This window comes from Rhinatrema bivittatum, chromosome 8 (assembly GCF_901001135.1).
Source record: "Rhinatrema bivittatum chromosome 8, aRhiBiv1.1, whole genome shotgun sequence".
In the NCBI taxonomy this organism is placed as follows: domain Eukaryota; kingdom Metazoa; phylum Chordata; class Amphibia; order Gymnophiona; family Rhinatrematidae; genus Rhinatrema; species Rhinatrema bivittatum.
The window spans coordinates 47,635,240-47,656,464 of NC_042622.1; the positions used below are offsets into that span (position 1 = coordinate 47,635,240).

The window sequence follows — 21,225 nt, forward strand, 5'->3', positions numbered from 1 at the left end:
TCCATGAAAACCTATTGGCCAAATAGGCTTCAGGAATGCAACCTCTGACTACTGGAAGCTAAGCGTCGGCAACAGGGAATGGATCTTCCCATCAGGATCTTTTGAGTACATCTTCCCTTCTTCCAAGCCACCCAGAATGGCCACAGTCAGAGACAGGATGTCTTCTCTTATATTCCTATTTAAATAAGAATTTTAAGTTTTCTGGATGTGTCCCCTAGAGCTAAAAATACTCCATTCTGATCATCAGCCCCATTGTGTGCAGGCTTCACTTTCACATACTTAAGGCATAATATACACAACCTGAACTGCTAAAGAGAATTGTATTTATTTACAAAATGTATAACCCGCTCAGGGCACCCTAAGCAGGATCTGCACAGGTGAGTGGGGGGGGGGGAAGAGATGTGCGGGGCAGAGAGAGAGTGTGTTTAAGAGCTGGCACACCATTTATCCCTTACAAATGTAAAAATATATGGAACAAAATATAGAAAGATGAGAGAGCGAGAGATAGCATGTCAAAAAAATGTAAAGGGGCAAATGTTCAAATGGAGGTCAACAGAAGCACAAAATTGTGGAAATTACCAAAGCAACTCTACACCCAGATCCTTCCTTGCTGATTTCAGGCTATTCCAAGCACAGCTTCTGGGCAGCAAAACCCCAGATACCAGGTTGAAGATCTCCCCCACTCACACTGGACACCTACCACTGGGAAGATCTGACTCCCCCTAATATGCAGCAGAGTTTTTAGCACTCGAATGGTTCATGGAGTAGAATTACTTAAAATGCACTGAGCTACTGTTAATAAAAAGTTGAGAATTGGCAAACTGATGCAGATGTATGCAGTGACCCAATGCACCACATCGACGTAGCCTTTTCTACATGTCATGCCTGCATCTCATCTCTACCAAGGCTGAAGGAGTTTTTTCATGGACCACATAGCTCAGCATAAAGTGCACTCCATGGAACAAGGGCTGAAGTATAGCTGCAGCCACAGCTCAGAAACAATTTTAACATCTTTAGGAGTAATAGCATTTGAATAAGATTGCACACTAAATCATCGATTAATAACCCATGAACTCCTTGTAAGGACGGGACGATTCCACAACGACCTTCCATCTCTGCCTCTGTCCCCTTCAGACAGGCACAGCACAGAGGGATTCCTCTCCTTCCTTAGAAGCAATTCTCTCTACCTTAAAATGTCCTCTGCAACAAATGAGCGAACTTGACAAACTTTCACCCTTTGTCAATTCAAAATGTAACTTTTTAAGCAAGGGTAACTTTTAGTTCTTTATTTTTTTTTTTTGTAATACAATTTTTATTGAGTAAAGCTGCCACCCTGCTTACAAGAGAATCACAGCCTGTAGCCCCACACCAGAACAGGATGTGATTCATGACATCGGAGCGGAGCGAAGATGGACCAATCGGAGCCAGTCTCTGGGATGCAGCTTGGATTGGTTTTTCTCTGTCATCACTTACTACATAAACTCCTGGGGGAGGGGCACAAAGCAGGCTTCCTACACAATTTAAAGAGAACCATCATGAAAATGTAAAATGTATAGATAATGCACGGGGTATTACAACTTGCCTTGCACGTTTTTATTGTCACTCACACTACACACCTATGGCTACAGTTTTCTTTCAAGACAAAAAACGTCCTCGCTTCTGCCGTGCTCTCTTGGGTCTGGCTGCAGCTGACCAGCCGAGCAGAGAATATAAAACACTTCAGGCTGCAACACGCCCTCCGTTCGTTCCAGCTCCTCTCCCCTCCCCCAATTTAAAAAAAGTGTTTGGGGCCATTGTAAAGGTTAACACAGCGGTTATTTTCTACACTGCCCGGCTTTAATGATCACCGTGGGGCAAGGCAATTAGCCTGCCTGGCAGACACTGCAGAGAAGAAGAAGAAGAAAAAAAAAACATTCCATCTGATTTATCTACCTGCTCCTTGACATCTGCAGCCAAAGCCTGCTCAGTCTTAGCTCCTTGCCTGCTTGGCTTCTACTGCAGGGGCATCGTTGTGACAAAAAGGCAGCGGAAGAGCAGGTGCTGCGTCTGCATCTCTAGAAGGCAGCATTGCACGTCCTAGCACTAACATAAGGACTACGTAGGAGAGCAAAAGCAGTAACGAAGGGACGTATAGATAGCTCACATGTGCCCTAAGAGACCCGCAATGTAAATGCAGCCCACCACAAAATGGCAGATACAATTCTACTACTGTAGGACAAACGGAATCCCAACCTTCAGTACCCCCGGACTGAAGGGAGCTGGAGAAACATGTGGCACAAAAATTACTACACCAACGGGGCCCTACCCCCCCCTTTTTTTTTTTGCCTTTATCCAACGGGGAACTCTCTCACAGGACGCCCTTCTGCTCAAAGATCAGCAGCACAATATCCAAAGCAAAGGGAGCGAGAGCACGGAGGACAGGAATGGTAATAATTCTTAACTTGCAGTGAGTTTAGGATTAAGCAGTTGCACAAGGGTACGTGTGTTTTAATTTAAAAAAAATAAAGAAATACCACATGCAATAAAACTGGAGATTAAAAAAAAAGCAAAGGCCAAACGCCACAAGCTTCCGAAATGCACTACCAAACACACAACTATAAATACTGAAATATTTTTTTAAAAATTGTGTAATGGATATACACACATGCATGCATTTTAGATATAGCATAGAGCATAGGGGAACAAGATATGGGTTGCAATTTAACCACAGGCACCTCTCTCTGGCACATTTTGTTACTTATAAAAAGGATCTTCGGACTTTCACGTCCCTTCCAAGGATTGTTTTTCTCGACAGGCTCATAAAGCGGCTTCTCTGATCTCAGTCCGTGTTTTAAGCACTGGAACCTCTGCTCTCAATATCCACATAACTCCGAAACGCCATCCTCCCCAGCCAGGGCTGCGCGATTCTTGTGATTAAAGCTGACACTCTGGAAGAGTGGGGAGGGGGGAGGAGCGATTTACATTTCTGGCCTCAGGAGATGAAACAGCAAGGAACATTTCTGCAAAACATCCTCCCCGTTTCCCCCCAAAAAAGCAATTACAAGCATGGAATGTGCTTAGCTGGGAACTGAAATTCTCATTGGATCAAAGAGCCCTCTCTCTCCCTCTGTCCCTTTCCTTTTCATGTGAAGAAAGAACACTGAAAGCTTCTGGGAGCTGCAAAACGTACTGTTGTGGTGTGAGGGAAGGAGAACCATAATTCAAAATGAGTCATCATCGCCGCATCCGTGTCTGAATAGCAGGGGCTTGTTACCGGGGGTGGTCACCAATGAATCCAGATCACTGGAACCAGCTGCGCGCTCTCCAGCGCCCCTGCAGGGACATAGTCTCAGGGTGCACTAAGGCTCCAGGATGCTCCGTGCTGCCCCCCCCCGGCCTCTGTCTATCAAGTTAGGGCCCTCTCGCCACCAGACTATTCTTCTTTAGGCTTGAATGCAAGGGATTTTATTCACGGGACATGGGTTTAATTATAATTAGTACTGAACTTCGTCCAAGAGGCCACTGCTCGCTCTGAATGTTTCCTGCGATCTTGCTAGGTTGGCTTGGCCAACTTCCAGAGTCCAGCTCCACCATGCAGTCCCCAGCCATGGAGCTGCACAGAATCGCCGGGCCAACCTGGATCCTCAGGGGCGTGGCTGCATTCCAGGCTAAATACTGGTCTGAGGCAATGTAACTTATAAGCTGCATATATTTTTGAAGGACAAGGTATATTCTCTCACTAAATTCCCATAAATACAAGAGAGAACCTTAAAACACAAAACTTAAATTTTACAGGATGTGTATAAAATGTTTTAATAAATCAATTATGAAAACAAGTAGTAGTACAACACATGGAAATCACCAACCTCACATCTACATCAACATATTGCTCAATACAATCTTAATACATCCATTAATTATAATTAACATATCTAAAATATTTTTCTATTATGACATAAAACATTACATCACATATAAAAACATTTACCCTTTCACCCATACATACATCTTTAGTGAAAATATTTATTAAATAGATGTGTACCATCTTGTGTAACAGACAATATATGAGGTTAGGTGTTTAGTGGATTTATGGTAATAGAAGGATATGTGAACATCTATTTGGATTTAGTGTTACATCATTTTGTTTAGATTCATGGTAATTATGCATATTGATGTCTCGACAATTTTAATTGTATTTATATATGAGGGATGGGTGAAATGTTTTTATATCTGAGGCAATGTAAGCCATTCTGTGACCTCACCAGTGGGACACAGGTCTCTGATTGGGTGACCCTGATTCAAAGCCCATCTACGCTGTCAGAGTGCCTGCAGTCACTGGCCCTAACGTGGCTCACAAAATCGATTCCTTCCTTGAATTCTACAGGTAGGGGACAAAGCCACGCAGAGAACCTTCTGTAAAGAACACTCTGCACGTAGCCCCCAAGCCTGCAACATTTGTTGCTATTTTCAGTACATGTATTCTGCTAGGATATCTGAAATTCCAGGCACAGTCCACCCAATGTTGCTTGAGTCTCATGGGGAAAAAGATTTAAAAGGACAAAAGAAAAACAAAAACAAGATTTCAAGCAAAGTTCCTAAACACTTCCAACACACGCCTGAACTGCAATCCGTTTTCTCATCTTTGTATCTGGCTCTTAAAGGCATTTTCTGTTTCTGCTTTTCTTTTGATTCCTATTTACACAAAATACAAGTACTAAATTTCCCCTTTCCCCATTCAGCTTCCCCCTCTTTTTCCTAGAAGGCAGTAACCACTATTCAAATTCTCAACTATAGTAGAGAAAGCCTTACCTGGCCTCCCTTCCTAGGTTTCTTCTTTGCTATTAAGTGCTGGATGGAGAGACCCTGCGTTTGAGGAAAGTGAGGGGATATAGGGTAACATGGGTTGAATCACTAATGAGGATTCATTGCTCACAGGTCTCAAACTTGTATTAATTCTGCCAATTTTCTGTCACCCACAGGACCAAATATTCTTCAGGGATACATGGGATAAAAACCAGATGGACAACTTTGCTGTCTAAGCTAACATACATGTAAACTTGGCTTTCATTGCTTCAAATCAAATGGGCTGATGCAATAAAGTGCGCCCGTCCTAGTGCACGGGTTTATGCATGATTGGGTGTGCAAGACTAGCACCCGATGCAGTAAGGAGATTAGTACGTCCAAAATGCACGCCGTAATAAAACACAAACCCAATAGTGCCCAATGAATGCAAATTCCATTTAGATAAGGACATTATTACTGTTTTTGATGCAGGAAAGCGCTGGGCACCCAATGCACATTTTCCAACGTGGGAAATTAAACTCCAGCTCCCTAGGTGGAATAAAATTAACTTACAGTCAAGGAGCCAATGAGATACATTACAAAATATAATCCTCTGTGTTACCATAAATGTGTCCTAACATAGTACTGATGGCAGAAAAAGACCAAATGGTCCATCTAGTCTGCCCAACAATTTGTCATGGTAGCATTTGCCGCTCTATGCAGGTTACCCCGTGCAGAAATATTATGCCATCCCTTTCTTTAAGTCTTTAGGGATCTGCACTGTTTGTCCCATGCTCTTTTGAATTAACTGTTCTAGTCTTCACCACCTCTTCTGGGAGGGCATTCCAGGCAGCCACAGCCCTCTCTATGAAGAAATATTTACTGATATTGATTCTTGGTCATCCCCTCTGGAGTTTTAGATCTTGACCCCTAGTTGTACTCTTTCCTTTCAGCAGAAAAGGTTTGAAGTTTGTGCATCGTTGATACCTGTCACGTATCTGAAGGTCTGTATCATATCTCCCCAGCGCCTCCTCTTCTCTAGGATATACATATTCAGATCCTTCAGCCTCTCCTCATAGGTCTTCTGAAACAGAACCCATACCATTTTGGTCGCCTTCCTCTGGACAGTTTCCATCCTGTCTCAGCAGAGTGTCCATTACATTTTCCCACTACCGAGGTGAGGTTAACCAGCCTGTAGTTTCCAGCCTCCTTTCTGCTACCACTCTTGTGAAACAGTACCGCAACCACTCTTTTCCAATTATGAGGCACCACTCCCGTTTCCAGGGATCTATTGAACAGGTCACACAGCGGACCCGCCAGGACATTTCTGAGCTCCCTCAGTATCCTGGGATGAAACTCATCCGGCCCCATTGCCTTGTCCACTTTCAGATTTCCTAGCTCTTTCCATATATTCTCTTCTGTAAACGGGGTTGCAACTACTCCACTCCCATCCATGGTCTTGTCAAACAGCAAAGGTCCTTCTTCAGGGTCTTCTTTAGTGAACTCTGAACTGAAGTTTTTGTTTAATATTTCTGCCATTTTGGCACTCTCTACACTTTGCTTCTCATCACCTTTCAATTTCACTATACCACGTCGGGCCTCTCTTCTTTCTCTGATATATCTGAAAAATGTTTTGTCACTTTGCATTACCTTTTTGGCAATCCTATCTTCCGCTTAATCTTTCACTTTCCTGATTTCTTTCATTTCCTTCAGCTTCACCAGATATTCTTCCCTACGTTCCTCTTTTTGGGATCCTTTATATTTCTTGAACGCTGTTCTTATTGCCTTTATTTTGTCAGCCACTTCCTCTGAGAACCAGGTCAGTTTCTTTTTCCTCTTACTTCTGTTTACTTTTCTAGCATATAGATTAGGTGCCTTTATAATAGTCCCTTTTAATTTGGCCCACTGTTGTTCCATCTCTCCCATTGCCTCCAAGTCTTCTAGTTCTTCCTCCAGGAACTTCCCCATTTTGATAAAGTCCGTATTTCTGAAATTCTAAACTCGAGTCTTTGTGCAACATCAAACCATATCGTCTGATGATATCCACTCCAACAGAGACATTATCCCCATTTGTGATCACCAGGTCGTGTATCATTCCCTCCCTAGGGAGCTCATGCGTTCCATCACCATTTGTTTGAGCAGAGCTCCTTGAAGGGCATTCACTCTCTCGCTACTTCTTTCAGATTCCACAGAAGGGGATACTCCAGTCTACATCCGGCAGATTAAAATTTCCAACGAGCAATGTTTCTCCCTTCTTTTCCACCTTTTGGATGTTTTCGACCACATCTCTGTCCAGCTCTTCTGTCTGAATCAGAGGCCTCTTTGCCACACCAGTGTAAATGGAAGTATCATCATCATCTTTTTTTTTTTTTTTAGGACAGCCCATGATCAGGCCAATACAATACCATGCACTGTCCACAGCACAGGGCTGAACACACAACTGGATGTGCGTCCATAACCCCCGACAAAACGGGGGTTAGTGCATTCTAAATACGCATCCAATCAACCGCGTAGGAAACAGCGCTCATCACATGTAAATTCATATTGATAAGCAATAGCCTTATTTCCCCCCGGAGCAGGCATTAATTGTTGAGGAGCCCCTCCCCCCCCCAAAAAATACAGAAAATACTACTTTTCTGTTTCTTTTTTCGTTTCCTCTGACTTAATATCTATTAAGTTGGAGGAACCAAAATAGGAGAATTAAAAAAAAAAAAGTGTGCCAGCGGTCAGGTTAAGAAAAGAGACGCTCAATTAACGAGCATCCATTTCCCTAACTTTTGGCTGTGCACAGGTTAGGAAAAAGAATGCTCGTAAAATTGAGCGTCCGTTTTCCTAGCCCGCCGACAGCCACCTCTCCTGGGTGCCCGCTACCGAGGAGGCACTAGGGGCACACAATATCCCCTAACGCCTCCTTTTTACCACAGCACCTGATTTAAATATTAAATTGGGCACCCGGGAGAAGTGGATTGGCGCACATTAGGAGAGCGGGCACTCAATCATGAACACCCATTTACGCGCACCGATATTGCATCGGCCTGCTAGCTTCTTCCCTACCCCACGTCGCTTGCCTTTCAGTTGGTTGGATATTGTTTTTGACATAAAGCACTTCTCCTCCCCCTTTCCTGTCCTCTCTGACCTTCCTTAATAAGTTATAGCCCAGGATGGCCGTATCCCAATCATGAGACTCCGTGGACCGTGTCTCTGTAATAGCAACGATGTTCAAGTCCACTTCCACCATTAGAGCCTGCAGATCTGGGATTTTATTGCCCAGACTTCGAGCCTTTGTACTCATAGCTTTCCAGCTTCTCTTGGGCATCTTATCTGCTCTATTCAGCAGAATTTTGTTGGCTTCTTCTCCCACGCCTTGGAGATATCGGGGTGATATTCTGCCACCCTTTCTCCTCCTTAGTATCATCCCAGCTCTTGAATTTACTGCTTGCGATGACAAAAACATAAACGTATATTGATTTGCTCAAAAAAGAAGAGCATGCTTCTTATGGCCGCACAATTTAGATGCCCGTAGCAATGGGCACCGGATATAATAAACCGCAGCATTGAAATCAGCCCCTCAGCAAAGTAACCAAAAGCGCCGCAATCAACCCGCAAGCTCGTATCAAGCACCCACTGCAGTTGTGAGCGCCCGATGCAGTAACCTCTTTTGAGTGCCAGAGATGCCCATTCTACCACTGCACGCCCTTTTTTTTTTTACGCTGCCTCTCATTTGAATATTGCATCAGGGCGCACAGGGATGTGGCTGCATGTGCGTTAGGAAAAACGGGCGCGCGCAATACGTGCACCCATCCTATCGCACTGGCCTGTCAGCGTGAGCATTTCCGCCCTTCTCCCTTCTGAGAAGCATAAAATGAGGGAGACCCAATTGTTTGGCAATAAAAGTTTGTAGAATCCGCGTGTACAGCACTTGGTATAGAAATATTATAGAAGACCAAAAAAAAAAAACCAACACGTACTCGCTCTGTAGTACTGCAGCTTGACCAAATATCCACTGGGGATGTACTGAACAGACAAGCTCGCGGGTTCCTGTTTTCAGAAGTACTGGAAGGGCTCTCCAAGCCAGACATTGAAACCCAATTGCCTGAGCTAGGGCAGGGAACAAAGCAGCCGCTCTCTTCCGCCAATAGCATGGACAATGCTGAAGAATCACCATCTCGCCGCCCTATCATTCCAACAAATTCCTCTACCTGCCCCCAGAACCAAGCATCGCTCTGTTACAACGGATATTACTGAGGAACATGAAACATGGACCCAAATCTTCCAAGGGTTGGAAACATTGAAACTTTCATGGTTCCTCACACTCTTATGAAGAGAGGGCCTGTTCTAACTAAAAAAAAAAAATGCAGGCAAACGTTCTCGCTCTTCAAGCATCTTCCGTCATTATCTGGGGAGTTTTGCAAAAGTGCAGTAACAATGCCGTCCAAAAGTTGCTACTCATAAGCTTCATCGGTTCTGGCAGTTTCTCAAAACGTTCGTCTTGGACAGCGGGACAATTACTTAAATCCCAGTACAGAGGGGGCGCTTGTCTGGACAAGTGGCTCTTATAAAGGATCCCAAAGCACCCAGGTCTCGCTTTCTCCGACACTGTTTGTCACACTTGTGTTGCTGGCTTTTCAGCGTAGCTGCCCTGCGTGCAGGCCAAGTGCCTGAGAGAACACAATCCCCGTCTCCTCAAACCTTGCAGCTGAAGCATGAGGTTAACCTTATACTGCACCAGATATAGTACATGTGAAATCTTGGCTATAGTGTGATGTTCCCTGCTCCCTCCCTGCACTAAAACCTTCTAAATGAAAATGGCTGGGTCTTGCTTTATGTTTACAGCAGTGCTGATCAGATGTTCGATGATCCGCCCACATCAACACACACAGCAAGTGCGACAGAAAATCTGTTTTCTTCCCTTCCTGTCCCTGTGGTTCGGTGAGGGGGGGGGGGGTGCAGATGTCAGTAAATTGAACTGACCCATGTCCAAGGCCAGCAGAACTCTGGACTTCAGGGTCACAGAAGGCTCCTGGAAAAGGCCCAAGGTCCTCAGAATTCACAAGGAAGGGAGGAGCGTCATTACCCGAGAGATGATCTGGAAAGCCAAAAGCAAAAGGCTCCCAGGGCAGTCTCTGAAAAAGGAGCCCCCGTGCTTTAAGGTAAGGGAGGCCACAGAGGGAGTGATCAAGGCTGATTCGAGGGGAACAGAGGGCAGGCAGAAGTGGGGTCCCTGATCTGCCAAATCAAGGAGCTGTAAGACTCCAGGGGCAAGACTAGGAGCAGCGCAGCGTGACTGGCACCCCACTCCTCAGTCTGTGATGGGGCAGCCAAGGGACTACAGTTTGGACAGCCCTGTTGTACACCCACCCCCCAAGCATGTCAGTGAGGGGTGGGGGGAGACAAGAACTCCTAGTGCATATCTGCTGGACTTAATTTTTGTGATCCTGGAATCTCAAAGAATAAAAATCTTTTCTTTTTTTTTTAGGGCCTAGAAAAGAAAAAAATTGCATAAGTTCCGGACCCCTGGGATACTATGCACCATCCCTACCGACAAAGGTCACCATCATACTAGTTAAAAAAAATTTAAATTAACTCATCTCTAATTTAAAAAAGAAATGCAAAAACACCCACACAATTATTTCAAGCGTCCTAAAAATTTGCAGGATGAATTAAAGAAACGAGCTATGCACAGACTTGCTACATTATCTGGAACAGTTTGCCACTGATCATTGATCCCTGGACAGATCCTCTGCCGGGCAGCCTGCAGCACTAGAGAATACACGAACCCATACTCACTGGCAAAGGCCCATGCAGTAACCTGTGTGTTGCATTTCAGCACACAGTTTTAGTGCACAGATTACATTTTTTTTTTTAACTCCCTATGAAGCAAAACTAATGATATGCTAATGCATCGGGAATTAAAAAGTGCGTAGACTGAGTTGTAAGCACACGTTAATTCTGGGTGGAGGTGAGGAGGGGAGAACCGGGAAAGAAAGACTGTGCTGAGTAAAAAAAAAAATATTAATATTATAGCTGGATAAAATAGTCCTTTATCCAGCTATCCGGCCACGGCTACCCACCGCCACGTTCTGGATTAAGTCAGTACTTATCCTGTCAAAATGGCAGCAGAGCTGGGAAACCTTCGTTTTTGTTATTTTATGAGCCCACACCGGCATTAGGAAAATCCAGGTTATTGCCAGCGCACCTTTCTGCATCGGGAAGTACTTAATGCCCTCATTTGCGCGTTCCAGAGCAGGTCAAGCTGTGCGTTCTCCTGAACGCGCCTTTCTGCATCGGGAAGTACTACCTGCATGGGATTTCCACGCAAGGACGCTACGCCATTCAGGAACGCACATTTTCTGCGAGCAAAAAACTCCTTGCTTGCATCACCCGTAAATCCTGTGCAAGGAAAATGCACGTTCCAGGGCAAGTCGAGCTGCGCGTTCTCCTGAACGCGCCTTTCTGCATCGGCCTCTGAGTTCATGTAGAAGAGAGAGGAGTGTAATCTGATTTTTTTTTGCAATTCTTATTAGGTCTGCAAACTACAGAACGTACATATTAATTCTGTTAGCTCCACCTCCTTTACTCCTCTGTCCTTCCCCCTTTTCTCCTTCCCATCCAGAAACACAAAGCCAAAAAAAAAAAAAAGAAGTCAACTGTCAGCTGCTGTTAAAATGAAAAGCCATCTTAATTAAAGCACAGTCCAACCTAACTGCAGCCAGTGCTCCCGAGAAAGGCCAAGCCTTCCCTGCTCCCTTGGGGTGGGGGGAGGGGAGGAATGAGAACGGCAAAGCTTCTTTAAAAGCAGCTTAACTGGCCTAAGATAAGTGAAAATGTGATCTCGGGAAGGCGGTAAATTAAATTAGGCTTGCTTAATCAGGCAACTAATGGAGGAAAGGGCCTTTATCTTAGCACTGCAGAAGCAGGAGAATTCACTGTGGTTCCAAAGCTGGACGTGCTTTCCTTCCCTACGAGACAAAGCAGCCAGGCCATGGTCCCATAAAAATCAGGACACATTTTTAGAACAATACAATTCCTACAATCTAAACAGCATCCATTTTATATACCCATTTATCTCTCAAAGTCAATGTGCAAATGTCGAAAATATCCAAATATCAAAAATATGACATCAGTCACATATTTCTGTAATACAAGATTCAAACATAATATACAAAGTTCAACAGCGCAGTTACCCCGTACCCAATATATAAATGCTAAAAATACTGTAACGTTTCCTTCTCAATACACATACTCATCATCATCCCCATTCACACAGCAGATTTTCACCTATTCAGTGAAAAATCTAGTGATCTTGAGACACTGGGTATCCAGAGTCACATTGGACAACAGCACTGAGGAACAGCTTTCACTGAAAGAAGGGAAACCAACTGAACAGTGAGCTTATATATGAATAACTGTATTGGGAGAACATAACAGTAAGATACGAGTGTAAGAGATGTCTATTGTTGTCCATTGATAACAATATCGCCTTTATAGGTTGTATTTTTGAAAAATTGGGCAGTGAAAAATCACATACACAATAGGAAGCCGTGTACTGGAAGATTGGGGGCAGAGCAAGTTAGCAGATATCGGCATCTCTGGATCTGCATACAATTGGTTCAAGTCCTTCCTCAGCAATAGGACTTACAAAGTCAAAATCAATAATAAAGAGTCACCCCTAACAAAATCTAATCTTGGCGTACCACAAGGATCTTCTTTATCCCCAACCCTCTTCAACATATACCTCCTCCCCCTCTGCCAAATGTTAACAGATCTCAACCTAATTCATTATCTGTTCGCAGACGACGTACAGATTCTAATCCCCATAACAGAATCAATCTCATAAGCGCTCACCCATTGGAATAACTGCCTACTTTCCATCACCAATCTACTCAACAGTTTAAACTTGGTCCTTAACGCTTCTAAGACAGAGCTTCTCCTCATCTCCTCAAATGACAACAATATCCACCAACCTACACCACTCAACTCTCACATCACATGTAAGCAGGTTAGAGATCTTGGGGTGATTCTAGACAACCGACTAAACCTAAGGAAAATGGTCAATACTACAACGAAAGACTGCTTTTACAGATTACAGGTTCTAAAACGACTTAAACCTCTCTTATTCTTCCACGACTTCAGGACAGTCCTCCAAGCGCTACTGTTCGCCAAAATAGACTACTGCAGCGCACTTCTACTAGGACTTCCCAAATCCTCTACTAAACCTCTGCAGATGATTCAAAATGCGGCAGCAAGATTGTTAACCAGTACCAGCCGCTACGATCACATATCACCAATTCTCAGGAAACTACACTGGTTACCAGTAAATTACAGAATTCTATACAAATCGATTACCTTAATCCATAAAACGATCCATCATCAACTTCAACTTGACCTGGAAATACCTTTCAAACTCTACTCTTCTATCAGACCAACTAGAGACATTTACAAAGGCACTCTTAATGTTCCCCCCACTAAAGCCACACGCCTCGCTATAACCAAAGACAGAGCCTTTTCGATAGCAGGCCCATCGATCTGGAACAGTATCCCATCAAACCTCAGACTGGAGCCATGCCTTTTATCTTTCAGAAAAAGACTTAAAACCTGGCTCTTTCAACAAGCCTTCCCTGAACCACCAGACAATCACTAGTTGGCCTTCATTCCTACCCGGTCTGGCACTCCGTTTCTCAAAGAAAAAATAAATGGACTCTGAGACATTCAGGTTAAAGCACCGTCCTTAAGTTTTTAACTTGTACACTCTATGGTAAAATGTTTTACCGGCCTATCTTCTTTCCAGCTTGTTACAAGCTTCCAAGTTCTCTCCCCCTGTTGATTGTAACTTTGACTTATTCCTACTTATTGTTATCTTTCGTTTACGTGAATCTGTTACTCTAGTTTTTCCCTTTGTTAAATTGTAAACCGATCTGATATGGTAAATTTACTATGAAGGTCGGTATAAAAAACTGTTAAATAAATAAATAAATAAATAGTAGTATAACTTATATGGCTAACTGCTGATATTTGGAGTTAGATGCACAAAGTATACATTATATGTTTATATGCCCAATAGCACAGGTCAAAGCGTAGCCAGGTAGACTTAGACACACACACACACACACACACACACACACACACACTCTTCTCCCTCTCTGAAATGCACAAGCTGCAGCAGCCTCTACCTTCAGCCCAGCCAACTGATGGGACTACTCCTCCTCTTTCCTCTCAGACGCTGCTCCTTTCTTCTGGCCACATGGGCCAATGCTGCTCCTGCTCTTTCTAGCTGCAGTGATTGCGCCGCCTCCTATCCTGGGCCCACACAGGCAGGAAGAAGAAGGAGCTGCAATCACTGCAGTCCTGCCTCTGCTGTACTGCCCCAAGAAGGTGGCACTCAAGGCAGCCACTTCCTCCTTCTACTGGCCCTGCACTCTCTACCATTCACCCTCACCCCCCCAAACATTCTTCCTCCCTCTCTAGTTCCCACCCTTTTCCTCTCACTCTCCCCTTCCTTCCCCTTCCTTCTCACTCCCCTTACCCACTTTCCTCTCACTCACACCTCCCCTCACTTACAACCCCTTTTCCTTCCTTCTCCTTCACTCACCCTCCATTCCATTCTCACCTCTCTCTCACTCAGCTCAGCTCCGTCCTTCCTTCCCCTACCTACGGGGCGATACAGCACAGTGCGCTCCGGTGGAGCGCACTGTTAGCCCGGGTTTGGCCGCGCATTTTAGACGTTTTTATTCAGTAAGGGGTAATAGCACGTCAAACGCGCAGTCAAACCCCCCCCCCCCCCCCCCAAAATTAATAGCGCCTGCAACATGCAAATGCATGTTGATGGACCTATTAGTTATTCCCGCGCGATCCAGAAAGCAAAATGTGCAACCAAGCCGCACATTTTACTTTCAAAAATTAACTCCTGCCCAAAGGCTGGCGTTAATTTCTGCCGGCGCCGGAAAAGTGTAAAGAAAAGCAGAAAAAACTGCTTTTCGGTACACCCTCCAACTTAATGTCATAGCGATATTACGTCGGAGGCCCCAAAAATTAAAAAAAATAAAAAAAGCCCGCGGGTTGGAAGATGGACGCTCAATTATGCTGGCATCCGTTTTCCGAACCTGTGGCTGTCAGCGGGTTTGAGAACCGACACCGGCAAAATTGAGCATCGGCTGTCAAACCTGCTGACAGCCGCCGCTCCTGTCAAAAAAGAGGCGCTAGGGACGTGCTAGTGTCTCTAGTGCCTCTTTTTACTGCAGGTCCTAATTTAAATAAATTAAGTTACTGAATCATGCGCCCAGGAGAGTGGCCTGTGCGCACGCTGGGAGAGCGGACGCTCGCCGGCTCTCCCGCGCGTTTTTCTGTATTGGCCTGCTACATAGGAGAGGGGAAAGGGCTCAGTCCCTGCTTTGCTTCCAGCCTGCCCTCGTTCCAAGCTGCAGATCCAGTCTTTGGCTCCTGTTTCCACCTCCGGTGCCTACGCCAAGGTTCAGCTGAATTCCAACTCCAGTTTCAGATCGGTTTCTGCTCAGTGCCAAATGTCAAGCCCTAGTTCCAGCTCAGACTGCCATTCCTGCTCCAAACCTCATGCCCCAGCTCCAGCTTCCCAGTCCAAGTTCCAGTTCCAATCCAGCTCCCCAGTACTCCTTCCCTGCCTCCACCCCAGACTCCTACCACTGAGCACCGGCATGGCTAGCAGGGCCGTTTTATGCATAGGGCAAACGGGGCACTGGTCCAGGGCCGAAAGCCTTAGAGGGGCCCAGCTTGATCCCCCAAAAAATTAAAGAATAAAATGGTAAAAACAAAAAAAAGAAGATAAGGTAAAATAAGATAACTCACTAACATGCCCTATTATCTTCTTTAGATCTTAACAAGGATTGGCTCAGTCCATGGTTCATAAATTGTGCAAACAGTTTATATGGTGAGGAGTGGAGAGGGGCCACATCTAGTGATGGTGAGGAGTGGAGAGGGGCCGCATCTAGTGATGGTGAGGAGTGGAGAGGGGCCACATCTAGTGATGGTGAGGAGTGGAGAGGGGCCGCATCTAGTGATGGTGAGGAGTGGAGAGGGGCCGCATCTAGTGATGGTGAGGAGTGGAGAGGGGCCACATCTAGTGATGGTGAGGAGTGGAGAGGGGCCACATCTTGTGATGGTGAGGAGTGGAGAGGGGCCACATCTAGTGATGGTGAGGAGTGGAGAGGGGCCGCATCTAGTGATGGTGAGGAGTGGAGAGGGGCCGCATCTAGTGATGGTGAGGAGTGGAGAGGGGCCACATCTAGTGATGGTGAGGAGTGGAGAGGGGCCACATCTAGTGATGGTGAGGAGTGGAGAGGGGCCACATCTTGTGAGGTTTGCCCAGAGCCTCTCAGAGGTTTAAGATGGCCCTGATGGCCAGGGAACCTAACATCCTGGAAACCAGACTTGCTGGCGGTGGGAGGGGAGGAGAACCAGGATTTGGTAACCACTGCCCGTTCCCTGCACCCTCCTTGGTGCTTCAGTCTGCCTTTACCTAGGGCTTTCCTCGGGACCTGAAGCACAGGTTTGCGGGGGGGGAAAGGATACAACAGATTTGCTTTCCGGGCTGAAATCTATTTGTAGGCAGCAGACTGCCAGCGGGGCTGCTGCAGCACCAGCAGATTTAATCATTGCTTTTGTCTGGCTGGGAGAGGCAGCTGTTTGGCCAGCATTCTCCAGGAGATAAGTGAACTCTACTTCTGTAGTGCTCCGAGGTAACAGGAACCAGATTAAATAATAAGCAGATAAGTGTTCCTTTCCTCCCTCCCTCCCTCCACCCCCTGCACATATTCTGACCCCCTAGTGTTAGAAATCAGCAGCCACCATTATTCACGGCCCCTCGCCGCCTTGTGCAAAAACCACGTCTCCCCCTTTCTATATAGTGCAGTCTGTAGTGCATCGGCCGCTCTCAGAACTGGGGCTGGGGACTGCCAGTCTGTTCAATCAGGGAGCACAGCACAGAGGAGCTAATTAGTAAAGAACCTCAAGACGACTCACAGGCAATCCCCCAGCAGGAGGAGGTGCTGGAAGCGGAGGTGTAAGAGGATTAAAAAGTCAGAGAGGAAAAGGGGAGGGGATAGAGATGGTTTTCTTTTCCATAGAAAGGGCCAAAGTATTGCATCAGGAAAGACCATAGAAATGGGGCCGACAGTTCAGTCCATCTCTCTCCCATCATCAGCCTCCCTCTCCTCGGTCCTTAAAAAGATTCAGGAAAGGTGATCTTGGCCATTGCTCTCCACTCTATAGCCTGGGCCAAGACCCGCAACCCGCACCGATTGTTCAGGCTTCGTTATGTAATATTATACTTATATCTCGCCTTCCTTGAACGGAACGATATACAACAGTGAAATACAGAGGATCAATAAAATACAATGCATCAAAATAGAATTCATCCCTAAACTAGAAATCCAGTTCATAGGGAGGGTCATGTTGAACTGCGTGCACCAGTCTGTGCGTCTGACAGCTGTATTTTACTAATTTTGTAAGCGGTATACGCGTATTCATGACCAGAGTCGTGTGCACGCTGTTATGGTTGCCAGCCGCAGCAGTCCGCGATTGGGGCTGGGCACTTACCCGCGCCGTCGGGCCGCTTCGGGGGCGCCTGCAGAAGCAGGCAGTGGTCCCTGACGCTCTCGTGCCCGTTGCCGCCCTGCCTGCGCGCTGACTCCTCCCCTGCCGGCTCTCCTATGGACGCGCGTGCGGCTGCTGCAAAGAATTAAAGGGGTCATGGCTCCTCTCTGGGACTCCTCCTTGATTTCCTGTATTTAAGGCAAGGTCTGCTCCTCAGACCTTGCCTTGGTATCTTGGCTCCTGGTCAGGTGTTGCTTCTGAGCTCCGAGTTCCTGTTCCTGTCTTGCTCCTGGTCTCCGCTGTTGGTTCTCATTGGTATTGTTCCCATCCTTCTGATCCCAGCACCTGCTTCTCCTCACGTTGGACTGATTCTTCTGGCTTCGACCCTTGGACCGGCTTCTGACCATTCTCCTGGTTTTGACCCCTGGACCGGCTTCAGACCATTCTTCGGCCTCGACTCCTGGACTGACATACGACCTGCTGGAGATGCCTGTGTCCAGACCTATCTTCAGTCTTCAGGGATTCATCTAAGTCCAAGCGGCCTGGGTCCCTATGGGCTCCTCCTGGGAGGACCATGGGCTTCCAGTGGCAAAGTACCTGTTCAACTTCTGCTTTATCCAGCCTTGCCTTCCGACGGTAGGGACCTAAGAGGGTTTATTCTCTCTTAGGTAGCGCCACCTCTACCTCGGGCTAAGGGTCCACCTCCAGATCCATAACACACGCTTTGACCCCCGCCGATTGAGGCGTGGAAGTGAAACGGCACCTGGCCTTACATCTGCAGTTTTTGGGTGGAAGGTTGGGGGAAGCCTGTGCGGTGAACCAGTGGAGCTGTCAGCGAGCAGGTGATTTGGAAGTGCACGCGCAAAGAAGTCTTTTTCATAAACGTTACAATACACTGGCCCTCCACGTGGAAACCGCGGTAAATACGTGCAGATATTACAATTATTTCACATGCGCCCTGGGGCAGAGATACGTGGCATTTTATAAGACTGTGAGGTAGGCGTAGCACAAAGCTACCAGCTCGTGTGTGAGCTTCCGAACCCCTCCCCGCCATCCTCCCAAAATCACTCCTTTTTTTCCTTGAACGTTTACTCCCGACATTAGCAGTACGTGCATACTTCCGGGCTTTTGCACAATACCGCGTCCGCATCACTTACAAGGATAACTTTTAACCTTTTCAATATTGACCCCTCCCCTCCCCCCCCAACAAGTTTGGAGTTGTAACTCAAACCAATCCACTCTCAAGACAAATAAAGGACTTAGAGCGGGGCTCCCAAAACTACAGACCCGGACCACCATTCTTTCCCTAACACAGAACCTAAGCCATCCCCGCTCCCCCTCCCCCACCCCGGTGACAAACTCCCAGAATGCCTTTCCATTAAATGGGGAGGGGGGGGAAGGGTGCTGCTTAAAAATAGATCGGTCTATCTGCAAGGAGAGGGGGGAGGGCCATGCAAACACCAAGCTTGCAGCCGCTGGGTCAGAGGAAGTGGCTGAGAGTGGGAGCAACGCTTCTTCACAGAGAGGTTTGGTGGACACGAGGAACAGGCCCTCCCATTATCGATGGTGCAGGCAAGAAAGCATTAGACAGAGTAATATGAGTGGAAAAGGAGATAAGTGAACGTTCACAGATCAAGAGGGCAAAAGGAACTTCTAATGGGCAAACTAGATGGACCTGGGACCTGCCATCATCTTCCACAGAAATCCCATTCACCTCTGCAGCTCCGGTAAGAAGGAGCGCGTCCGGGAGGAGGGAGGATGCTCTGCTAAACTGGGCAAAGCCTCAAGCACCAGAGGGGCAAAAACAAGTAAAAGCTAAGCAGCCAGGACCCACCCTGGCTGTGATTTAAAAAAAAAAACAAAACAACAACAACAACAACTACTAACACCAACAGAAGAAGAAAGCCAGCAGTAGCAGCGACCGAGGCTCTGCTAGACATGGTCCATGGTGTGAAGCTTCCAAAGCTCGTTCACTTCTATGGGACTTTACCTCCAGGCTCAAGCCACAGCCTGGGTCACAAAATCTCCCTTGCTCTGATCTTAACGGGGGGGGGGGGGGGGGGGGGGGGGGGAGAGCATTATTTCTGAAATTGTATTTATTTATTTATTTTTAGCTTTTATATACCGATCTTCTTGCATACGGGAGAAGGGATGCCAGAAGATCACAGATTCCTACCAGAATTTCTGAAACACCTGGAAATAAATCAAGAGAAAATCCTGTGCAGTCACCGGAAATGCAGCCGCCGAGATATCCTCCCAAAGCAGCCACGCTAATATGAAACGTCTTACAAGGGAGATCAGGTGGGCGGAGGCCATAGGGGAAGACCTTAATCATCCGTTTATAAAGGAATGGATAAAAGTGCTTTGGAAAGGCTTCATGGTTGGATCCTGCCTTAATTTGTCAAAACGGGCAAAGTGGCCCTCAAGCACCGGCTCCAGACAATGGAGGTCCCCCTCGCTTGACCCAGTTTATATGCCAGAGACGAAGGCCAGGCTGTCCAAATGCTCTGGCAAGAGAGTGGGCGAGCCAATGCGCCTTGTTCAACTCGTTGGAAGAATAAGAGGAGGAAAACCGTGGCACTCGCCCTCTTTATGCTTTCCAAGATACGGAACGTTGGAAGGAATTAATGTCCTTTTACATCCGTACAATAACTCTCTTAAAAAGAGATGGAAATTCGCCAAAATTTGACATGCAGGGAGGAAACATGACTATCTCGGACGAGATCAAAAACTAGAATACTAATCAGTATTTACAGTACACTAAGCAACCAAACGGAAATCCGCATTGCTTTCCATGGGGAAACCGGCGGCTGAGGAAGGTTAATCGGGGGCTGCATTCCAAAATAGCCCCTCCCCCCACCCACCCTTCTAGCACTTTGGTAGAGATCACCACAGGCAAACTGCTGCCGAGCGCACCATATTTACAAAGTACATCCACACGCTTCCCCCAAACCCACCCACCCACAACCCTTCTAGGAATCTGGGTTGGAAAGCATTTCCCCAGGTCTTGCTTCTGCACGTTTTCCCTCTTTGTTAAAACACAGGAAGGCCTTTATTCAAACATGAATTAAAAACAAGGTAACTTCTCCGAAACAGGACTCAGGCCAAACCAACCCCAGCCTGAATTTAAAACATGCTTCTATGTTAACCTGTTCACGAGGTCAGACCTCACTACGCAGAAGTGAGGTCTGCGTAGTGAGGTCAAATGGAGTAACAAATGAGATGTCAGGTTTGTGAGGGCTTAGATTGTAAACATCCAGAGCTACGATAAACAAAGTATTTCCACCATTAAATCCTTCACGGCTGGGGGGGGGGGGGAGCGATGCAATAAAAAGGTGCTGAGCGCCCGCTTTTCTAACGCGCACCCAGGCACCTCTCCTGGGTGCGTGATGCAATATTTAAATGAGGTGCTAGGGTTGATTACACGCCCCTAGCACCTCGGAGAGGTTGGCTGTCCATGGGTTAAGAAAGTGGATGCTCAATGTTATGAGTGTCCATTTTCCTAACCGGTGCACATCCAAGGGTTAGGAAAATGGGTGTTCGTTAACTGAGCATCCGTTTCCGTAACTTGACCACAGCACTTCTTTTTTTTTAACTTTTGGTTCCTCCGACTTAATAATCGCCATGATATTAAGTTGGAGGATGTACAGAAAAACCTCCTTTTTGGGCTGCTCAGACATTATTTTATTTATTTATTTATTTAAGAAGTTTTTATATACCGATGAACGCTGGGAACACCTCATCGGTTCACAATAAACGAAATGCAGCAAAATGAGCTTTACAGTGAAACACAGAACAGTGAGCCTAAAATTAGGTAACAGTAAGATAATAGAACATAAAGTACGAAAGAAATAAAAATAAATTAGAGAAGAATAATATAAACATAAACATAAAACTGGT

General features: G+C 46.1%; 1 protein-coding gene across 3 annotated transcripts in view; it reads right to left on the minus strand.

Annotated features, from left to right (window-relative positions):
• SRC (SRC proto-oncogene, non-receptor tyrosine kinase) overlaps positions 1–21,225 on the minus strand; it is a 122,601-nt gene that overhangs the window by 67,784 nt on the left and 33,592 nt on the right. Inside the window, exon 1 of one of the 3 annotated variants that reach the window (XM_029611580.1) lies at positions 1,933–2,098. The exons of the other annotated variants lie outside the window; for them this stretch is intronic. The gene's annotated coding sequence lies outside the window, so the exon portion shown is untranslated. Of the gene's footprint in view, positions 1–1,932; positions 2,099–21,225 lie in introns of those variants that run through there. 3 annotated transcript variants of the gene reach the window in all.